At 33.8% G+C, this 9,682-nt stretch overlaps 1 non-coding gene across 1 annotated transcript; it reads left to right on the plus strand.

The window, feature by feature from the left end:
• Positions 1 to 994: 994 nt before the first annotated feature.
• On the plus strand, positions 995 to 1,102 carry LOC148573432 (small nucleolar RNA R71). The gene has a single exon (XR_015906303.1). It is a non-coding gene; the product is annotated as a small nucleolar RNA R71 (small nucleolar RNA).
• The last annotated feature ends 8,580 nt before the right edge of the window (positions 1,103 to 9,682 follow it).

The raw sequence follows: 9,682 nt of genomic DNA on the forward strand, positions 1-9,682 counted from the left end.
CACCAAGAAACTTGGCAGTTTACTCTTCAGTAACATCCTCATTCTCTTCAGAAGAGGAATACTCATCAGAGCTCATGAAGAGCATAAGGAGGTTCAATGGAATCTCTATGGTCTCTAGATGAGTCTCAGATTCCTTTGGTTCCTCAGAGTGAAGCTCCTTATTGGTCACTGGACGTCCCAAGAGGTCTTCCTCCTTGGGATTCACGTCCTCCTCTCCCTCATTGGGTTCGGCCATTTTGCTTATGTCAATGGCCTTGCACTCTCCTTTTGGATTCTCTTCTGTATTGCTTGGGAGAGTACTGGGAGGAATTTTAGTGATCCTTTTACTCAGCTGGCCCACTTGTGCTTCCAAATTTCTAATGAAAGACCTTGTTTCATTCATGAAGCTCACAGTGGCCTTGGATAGATCAGAGACTAGATTTGCTAAATTAGAAGCATTCTGTTCAGAGTTCTCTGTCTGTTGCTGAGTGGATGATGGAAAAGGTTTATTATTGTTAAACCTGTTTCTTCCACCATTATTAAAGCCTTGTTGAGGCTTTTGATCCTTCCATGAGAAATTTGGATGATTTCTCCATGATGAGTTATAGGTGTTTCCATAAGGTTCACCTAAGTAATTCACCTCTGCTATTGCAGGGTTCTCAGGATCATAAGCTTCTTCTTCATAAGAAGCCTCTTGAGTACTGTTGGATGCAGCTTGCATTCCATTCAGACTCTGAGAGATCATATTGACTTGCTGAGTCAATATTTTATTCTGAGCCAATATGGCATTCAGAGTATCAACTTTAAGAACTCCCTTCTTCATAGGCGTCCCATTGCTCACAAGATTCCTTTCAGAAGTGTACATGAACTGGTTATTAGCAACCATGTCAATGAGTTCTTGTGCTTCTGCAGGCATTTTCTTTAGGTGAATGGATCCACCTGCAGAAGTGTCTAGTGACATCTTTGATAGCTCAGATAAACCATCATAGAATATATCCAGGATGGTTCATTCTGAAAGCATGTCAGAAGGACACTTTTTGGTCAACTGTTTGTATCTTTCCCAAGCTTCATAGAGGGATTCACCTTCTTTCTATCTGAAGGTTTGAACATCAGCTCTAAGCTTGCTCAGCTTTTGAGGAGGAAAGTACTTGGCTAAGAAAGCCGTGACCAGCTTATCCCAAGAGTTCAGGCTGTCTTTGGGTTGAGAATCCAACCATAATCTAGCTCTGTCTCTTACAACAAAAGGGAAAAGCATGAGCCTGTAGACTTCAGGATCTACTCCATTAGTCTTAACAGTATCACATATCTGCAAGAATTCAGTTAAGAACTGAAAAGGATCTTCAGATGGAAGTCCATGAAACTTGCAGTTCTGCTGCATCAGAGAAACTAATTGAGGTTTCAGCTCAAAGTTGTTTGCTCCAATGGCAGGAATGGAGATGCTTCTTCCATGTAAATTGGAATTAGGTGCAGTAAAGTCACCAAGCATCTTCCTTACATTATTATTATTTTCGGCTGCCATCTCCTCTTCCTGTTCGAAAATTTCTGAAAGGTTTTCTCTGGATTGTTGTAATTTAGCTTCTCTTAATTTTCTTTTCAGAGTCCTTTCAGGTTCTGGATCTGCTTCAACAAGAATTTTTTTGTCCTTGCTCCTGCTCATATGACAAAAAAGAGGGCACAGAAAATAATAATAATAATAATATGGATCCTTTATACCACAGTATAGAGATCCCTGTGTGAGTAGAAGAAGAGGGGGAGACAAAGAATGTAATATAATGGAAGAAACACAACTGTGAGGATGGCAGAGATGTGAGATGAGATGTTAGTAGATGAATAAGTAAATAGAATAAGATGAGAGAGAAGGAATTTTCGAAAATAGTTTTTGAAAAAGAGTTAGTGATTTTTGAAAATAGTTTTTGAAAAATGTCAGTATTTTTCAAAAATTTTTATTTAAAAATTAAAAATTAAAATAATTAATAAATTAAAAAGAAATTTTGAAAAAGGGGAAGATATTTTCGAAAATGAGAGAGAGGGAGTTAGTTAGGTGGTTTTGAAAAAGTTAAGAAACAAACAAAAAGTTAGTTAGTTAGTTGAAACAAATTTTGAAAAGATAAGAAGTTAGGAGGTTAGAAAAGATATTTTGAAACCAACTTTTTGAAAAAGGTAAGATAAGAATATATTTTAGAAATTAGTTTTGAAAAAGATTTGATTTTTAAAATCTCAATTAATGACTTGATTCATAAGAAATCACAAGATATGATTCTAGAACTTAAAGTTTGAATCTTTCTTAACAAGCAAGTAATAAACTTCAAATTTTTGAATCAAAATATTAATTGTTATTGTTATTTTCGAAAATTTGGTATAAAAATAAGAAAAATATTTTTGAAAAATATTTTTGGAATTTTCGAAAATAACTAAGAGTTTTGAAAAAGATTTTATTTTTGAAAAAGATTTTGAAAAAGATAAGATTTTCAAATTGAAAATTTGATTTGACTCATAAAAACAACTAGATTTTTTAAAAATTTTGAAAAAGTCAAATCTAACTTTCGAATTTGATGAGAGAAAAAGGGGAAGATATTTTTTTGATTTTTGAATTTTTATGATGCAAGAGAAAAACAAGAAAAATGATGTAATTCATAAAATTTTTAGATCAAAACAATGAATGCATGCAATAATGCTATGAATGTCAAGATGAACACCAAGAACACTTTGAATGTCAAGATGAACATCAAGAACATATTTTTGAAAAATTTTTAATGCAAAGAAGACATGCAAGACACCAAACTTAGAATTCTTTAATGCTTAGACACTAAGAATTCAAGAATGCATATGATAAACATGAAAAGACACAAAACAAAAAATCATCAAGATCAAACAAGAAGACTTACCAAGAACAACTTGAAGATCATGAAGAACACTATGAATGCATGAAATTTTCGAAAAATGCAAGATGCACATGCAAATGACACCAAACTTAGGACATGACTCATGACTCAAACAAGAAACACAAAAAATTGTTTTTGATTTTTATGATTTTCTAATTTTTTTGGATTTTTTTTTCGAAAATTATTATGAAAAAGAAAAATAAGGATTTCAAAATTTTTAATATGAATTCCAGGAATCTTGCATTCTTAGTCTAAAGCCTCAGTCCAAAAGAATTTAGACATGGCTTTACAGCCAGCCAGGCTTCACATGCTTCATGAAACACTAGAATTCATTCTTAAAAATTTTGAATCTAAAATTTTTTCGAAAACAGGTGAGAAAATTTTGAGATATTTTTTTGAAAAATTTTTGAAAAGAAAATAAAAAGAAAATTACCTAATCTGAGCAACAGGATGAACCGTCAGTTGTCCAAACACAAACAATCCCCGGCAACGGCGCCAAAAACTTGGTACGCGGAATCGTGATTACACTTTAATTATGTAAAGTTCATTGCTCTTTCTTTCCCTGGTAATGGCGCCAAAGACATGATGCCAAGACCACGGTTCACAACTCCGTGTAACTGACCAGCAAGTGCACTGGGTCGTCCAAGTAATACCTTACGTAAGTAAGGGTCGAATCCCACGGAGATTGTTGGTATGAAGCAAGCTATGGTCACCTTGCAAATCTCAGTTAGGCAGATATAAATTGATAAAGGTGTTTTCGAATAATAATTAATAGAGTAGGGATAGAAATACTTATGTAATTCATTGGTGAGAATTTCAGATAAGCGAATGGAGATGCTTTCATTCCTCTGAACCTCTGCTTTCCTGCTATCTTCATCCAGTCAGTCTTACTCCTTTCCATGGCTGGCTTTATGCAAGGGCATCACCGTTGTCAGTGGCTACATCCCCTCCTTTCAGTGAAAAATATGCTCACATGCTCTGTCATAGCACGGCTAATCATCTGTCGGTTCTCGATCATGCTGGAATAGGATTCACCCTCCTTTTGCGTCTGTCACTAACGCCCAACACTCGCGAGTTTGAAGCTCGCCACAGTCATTCAATCATTGAATCCTACTCGGAATACCACAGACAAGGTTTAGACTTTCCGGATTCTCTTGAATGCCGCCATCATTCTAGCTTACACCACGAAGATTCTGATTAAGAGATCTAAGAGATATTCATTCTAGCTTATTTCATGTAGAACGGAAGTGTTTGTCAGGCACGTGTTCATAGGGGAGAATGGTGATGAGCGTCACACATAATCATCACCTTCATCACGTTCTTGGGTGCGAATGGATATCTTAGAAGCGAAATAAGATGAATTGAATAGAAAACAGTAGTACTTTGCATTAATCTTTGAGGAACAGCAGAGCTCCACACCTTAATCTATGGAGTGTAGAAACTCTACCGTTAAAAATACATAAGTGAAGGTCCAGGCATGGCCGAGATGGCCAGCCCCCTAAAACGTGATCAATAGTCTCCTAAGATGAACAATGGATTAAAACTGAGACCAAAGATGGTCTAATACAATAGTAAAAGGTCCTATTTATAATAAACTAGTCACTAGGGTTTACAGAAGTAAGTAATTGATGCATAAATCCACTTCCGGGGCCCACTTGGTGTGTGCTTGGGCTGAGCTTGAGTGTTGCACGTGTAGAGGTCCTTCTTGGAGTTGAACGCCGGCTTTTGTGCCAGTTTGGGCGTTCAACTCTGGTTTTGGCTCCTTTTCTGGCGCTGGACGCCAGATTTGGGCAGAGAGCTGGCGTTGAACGCCAGTTTACATCGTTTATTCTTGGCCAAAGTATGGACTATTATATATTGCTGGAAATCCCTGGATGTCTACTTTTCAACGCAATTGGAAGCATGCCATTTCGAGTTCTGTAGCTCCAGAAAATCCACTTTGAGTGCAGGGAGGTCAGAATCCAACAGCATCAGCAGTCCTTCTTCAACCTCTGAATCTGATTTCTGCTCAATTCCCTCAATTTCAGCCAGAAAATACCTGAAATCATAGAAAAACACACAAACTCATAGTAAATTCTAGAAATGTGAATTTAACATAAAAACTAATGAAAACATCCCTAAAAGTAACTAGATCCTACTAAAAACATACTAAAAACAATGTCGAAAAGCGTATAAATTATCCGTTCATCACAAAGCCACTACTGCTGTTGTCATTTCTATAACAACCCATCATAAGTTCAATAGCTATAGTAGCATCACAATCACTGGGTCAAGAAAAAAAAAGAGAAATAAAAAAGAGATTGAGTCTCAGATAAGCATCTTTGGTTAGAAGAGAGAGAAGAAGGAGGAAGGAGGAGGGCGGAGCTGTTGTAGTAAGCCAGAGCCAGAGGTTGGTCGGAGAAAGAATGAGGAGAATGGTAGAGGCGGTGATGAACGAAAATGAAGAGGAGTTTATTGGGGAAGAGCAAGAAAATTGGAGGAGGATGCTGAGGAAGAGGAAGAGACAAGGGTTCCAGAAGAAAAGGGATTAGGGTTTTAAAAAAATTGAAATTGGGATATTTTTAAAATTATAAAAATTAAAAGTGGTAAATTTTATAATTATGAAAATTGTTAACTGACACATCACCCTTAAACCTTAACTCCAGGTAACTCAATCGAAAGCTGGTCACTTTTGTCAAATATTAAAATCTTTTGGGATTATTTTGTCAATAACAAAAATTAGGTACTATTTTGTCAGCGTCAAAATCTTTCGAATACCAATTTGGTATTTACCTCCTTTTTATAATAATATAAGTGTTTATTTTATTTAATTTATAATACTCCTATTTACTCATTTTATTTATATTTATACTACTATTATATTGTAACATGTTAATTTTATATATATTGTAACATAGATTTATATTTTTTAGTAATTATTGAAGAATATTTATAAAAGATATAATATATATTGAATAATAGAATATATATACAAATTAAATAAATTAATAAAAAATAAATTTAAAAATGTTACAAACATAAATTTAATAGAAATTTTCATGGAATCTAAATTAGTTTCAAGCATGTTAGCATGTTTAATTTATGATAGGCAGTTTGGTTAAGTAAAATGAGGAGTAAATTTACTGTTGCTGTAACTGCACTTATAGTAGATTTTGATACATGCCTTTGATATAGTCGAGACTTCATAAAATTACCCTTCAAAGAGTGAATTAATGTTGCAAGCTGCAACACTGCATACACTCGGTGTAGATGTTTAATTGTATATAGAGTAAATAGTAAAAGTAGTCTCTAAAAGATTATTCTTTTTTTAAATTGGTTTTTAAAAGATTTTTTTAATTAAATTTGCCTTTTAGAAATTTTAAATTAGTCATGTTAGTCCTTGTGTCACTTTATTTGTTGATGGTATCAAAATTTATTAATGTAACATGTTAAGTGACACTTTAACATACATCTACGAGTCTTAATTGACTATTAATATGAGTAGTTTATGAAATTAGATCAAATCAACTCTATATTAGAGAATTCTAATGCTTCAAGTTCTCTTTTCAATTAGGTTTTGATTTGATCTAATTTCATAAACTAATTATGTTAATAGTTAATTAACACTTCTAGGTGTATGTTAGAGTGTCACTTAACATGTTATATTAGCAAATTTTGACACCATCAACAAATAAAGTGATGCAAGGACTAACATGACTAATTTAAAATCTTTAAAGAACGAATTTGATTAAAAAAATCTTTTGGAGACTAATTTAAAGACTGAATAATCTTTTATGGACTAATTTGACCATTTACTCTTTTTTCAATCAAAGTATATGTAGTTGCTCATAAATACTCTTCGTCTGATTTTTTGCCTTTTTTTAAAAAAATAAAAATATTTAAGAGACAATAAAAATTAGTCTAAATTTTTTTATTTTATATTTATTAATTATTGTTAAAATAAATAAATAATTTTAAAAGTAATAAATATATAATTATAAAAGTTAGATATATAAAATTATAAATATTAAAAATAAAGTAATTTTATATTATTATTTCTTTAATATTACTCTTAAAAAATAAAAGAAATGTAGTTTGTTTAACAAGCCCGTGGTATTCATAAAAGAAGAGTGTTAGAGGGTTAGCAGATTTTATAATTTTTATCCATCAATTAATTATTAATAGTGTTTTTAATGGTGTGAGATTTTATTTAATAGTAAAAAGTTATTCATTTTTTTTTTGTTAGTTAAGTACTGATTTTTAGACTTTTTCTTCATAAAATGTTTATTTTGTTTGCTACAATCCTTATGCATGGGATTTGGGAGAACTTGTTTAAAAAGAAAATATATTCTAAAAATTCCGTTAAATAGCTTAGTAACTAGTAAGAAACAAATTAAAATTAACGTCTTCAGTTTTTTTTTGGAAATTAAACTGATAGTTTTTAATTATAATAAAATATATATGACAATTATTCTTATACTTCCGAAAATTATTAAAGGATAAAATACTTTTGGTTTTACATACTCTTAATACTAAAATAAACACCCTTTCAACCAATAGGATTTATAGTGAAAATTTGATTAAAAAAATTTCTGAGCACATATTAAATGTAATTTAAAATTATGCAGATTTTTTTAAAATTTTATATTTCTTGTACTAGAAGTCTTTGCTACAGGTTGTGAGATATATCGGGGACTTGCGAGTTAAGGCAGTTGTTGAATCGTTTTCTTGAAACGGCGGAGGGTGGTACCTGCAAAGATACTTCAACACTCAAGTCAGAACGGATCTGAGAGGTATAAATTGTCTGGAATGAGTGAGTGTAATACCCTACCACACAGAGCTTTATACCTAGGATGTAAAACAAAGGTGGTGTGGTATTACGACCTCTAAAATAAAAATATATAATAATACATAACAAAGAATACAGTATACTAGGAGCCTTAAAAAACGGGTAAAGCAAAATCACAAAATAGAAAGCGCAACACTCAGAAAATGGAATTACTTGCGTGCTAAGAAACCTAAAGGTTATAGATATGAATAAGCGAAAGAGTGAATAGAGAGCCAAGAATACAGCATAACTAGCTCCTGACTCAGCCTGCGAAGCCAAGGCTAGTCGGAGAATATTTACATACATATACAAGTATCCCAAAACACCCAAAATATAGAAACAAGACCCTAACTCTCCTGTAACCTCTATGAGGAACAAAATAATCAAGTTCTTGGAGAGAAAGCTAAGTACATATATATATAAACTGATAAACACAAGAACCCAAGAACCGCTCCGCTTCAGGGATCCAGACGCCTAGCGAGGTGCTTCTCGACCTGCATCTGAAAATAACAACACAGTAAGGGGTGAGAACCGGAGGTTCTCAGCATGGTAAAGGTGCCACGCATATAATATATAAGGTCCTGGAAATGCCAGAGGCAATCCTAGAACGCCGACACTCAGTTATAAAACTTAAATTCTAAACAGAAGCCATAAAAGGATAGGTGTTCTACGGAATTCTCAACTTAACTACTTAAGCTTAACTTTATCCCTAAACCGATCCACCTTTCCTCCGCTCCTCCATCACCAATGATTTAGCAGAGACAAACAACCAAACAATTTCAAGCACAAGTAGAAAGCAGATAGTGCAGGTAGCAAATATAACAGTTAACATATTATATGTTCTGTTAGGCAATCTCAAGTAGTGCATAGCAGACAAAATAAATAGAATGCACATGATGCATGCCTGTCCTATGACTGATGAGGCTCATCTGTCGGTTATCCAGCCAACCCGACAAGTCCAAAACCCCTTAGACTGTCCCTTGTCGCGCATCTCCATGAGTCTATGCATAGCTTTTCACATTTCATTCATAATTCATACATTCATTAACATATAATTTACTCAATGGAGGATATCCATTCCTGGGAATTTATACGTGCCCGGTCACCCTTACGACGTAGGGTCAACAGAGTATCGAATTTCAACCTGGAACACGTGGTGGCATGCCACGGTTCTGTTACCCAGGAAAACTCGTATCTCAGATATCATTAAGTTCATAAGCCGTTTAATATTCATAATCATTATATAATCATTCATCATAGCCATGGCATCATAACTTCATTTAACATCTACATCTTTTTCTTATAACTCATCATATTTACTCCTTTTTTCATCCCCAAGTTACCTTAATTCCCTCGCTTCAACTAACTACTAGGCTTAGTATTATACTTTATGACTAAAAGGATGAAAATAGAGGTTTAGAAGCCTAAAATCTGGTTTAAAACACAAAAATTTAGTTTTACAGGAAACAGGGGCCACGCGTACGCGTGGCCCATGCGCACCCGTGGCTAGGCATTTAGCTCAGGACGCGTGCACATCCCCTAGTTATGTGTATGCATATAAGCCCCCATGCCACGTGTGGATGCACGATTTTCCAAAAATTTTCACCAAGTTTAAACTGCAGCTTTGCCATTTTAAACCCCGAACTTTTGGCACACATAACTTTTCTGTCTTAAAATATTTTTCCTCCGTTTTTTGAACGGCGTAAACTTCACGGACCTAATTTTCATACAAAACCAGTTTGAAATCATTTGGGAGTCTACAAGCCAAGTAATGAGTCACCAAAGTTCAGCCAAAAACCAAGTTTTTCAAAAGCTTCAAAACCTCATTTTCTTTTCAAAACTGCTTCCCACTCAGTTCAACATACCTATAACCATCAATATAACTTACCCTTAACAATAGCACAACAATCCTTGCAATCCTATCATTTCCTCAACTCAATAACATCTCATTTCAACCCAATCTTTACAAGTTTAATTACAAACTAACATATCAATCTCTATACATATATTGCCA

Source organism: Arachis ipaensis, chromosome B2, assembly GCF_059453495.1.
Source record: "Arachis ipaensis isolate K30076 ecotype BB chromosome B2, ASM5945349v1, whole genome shotgun sequence".
NCBI classification, from domain to species: Eukaryota; Viridiplantae; Streptophyta; class Magnoliopsida; order Fabales; family Fabaceae; genus Arachis; species Arachis ipaensis.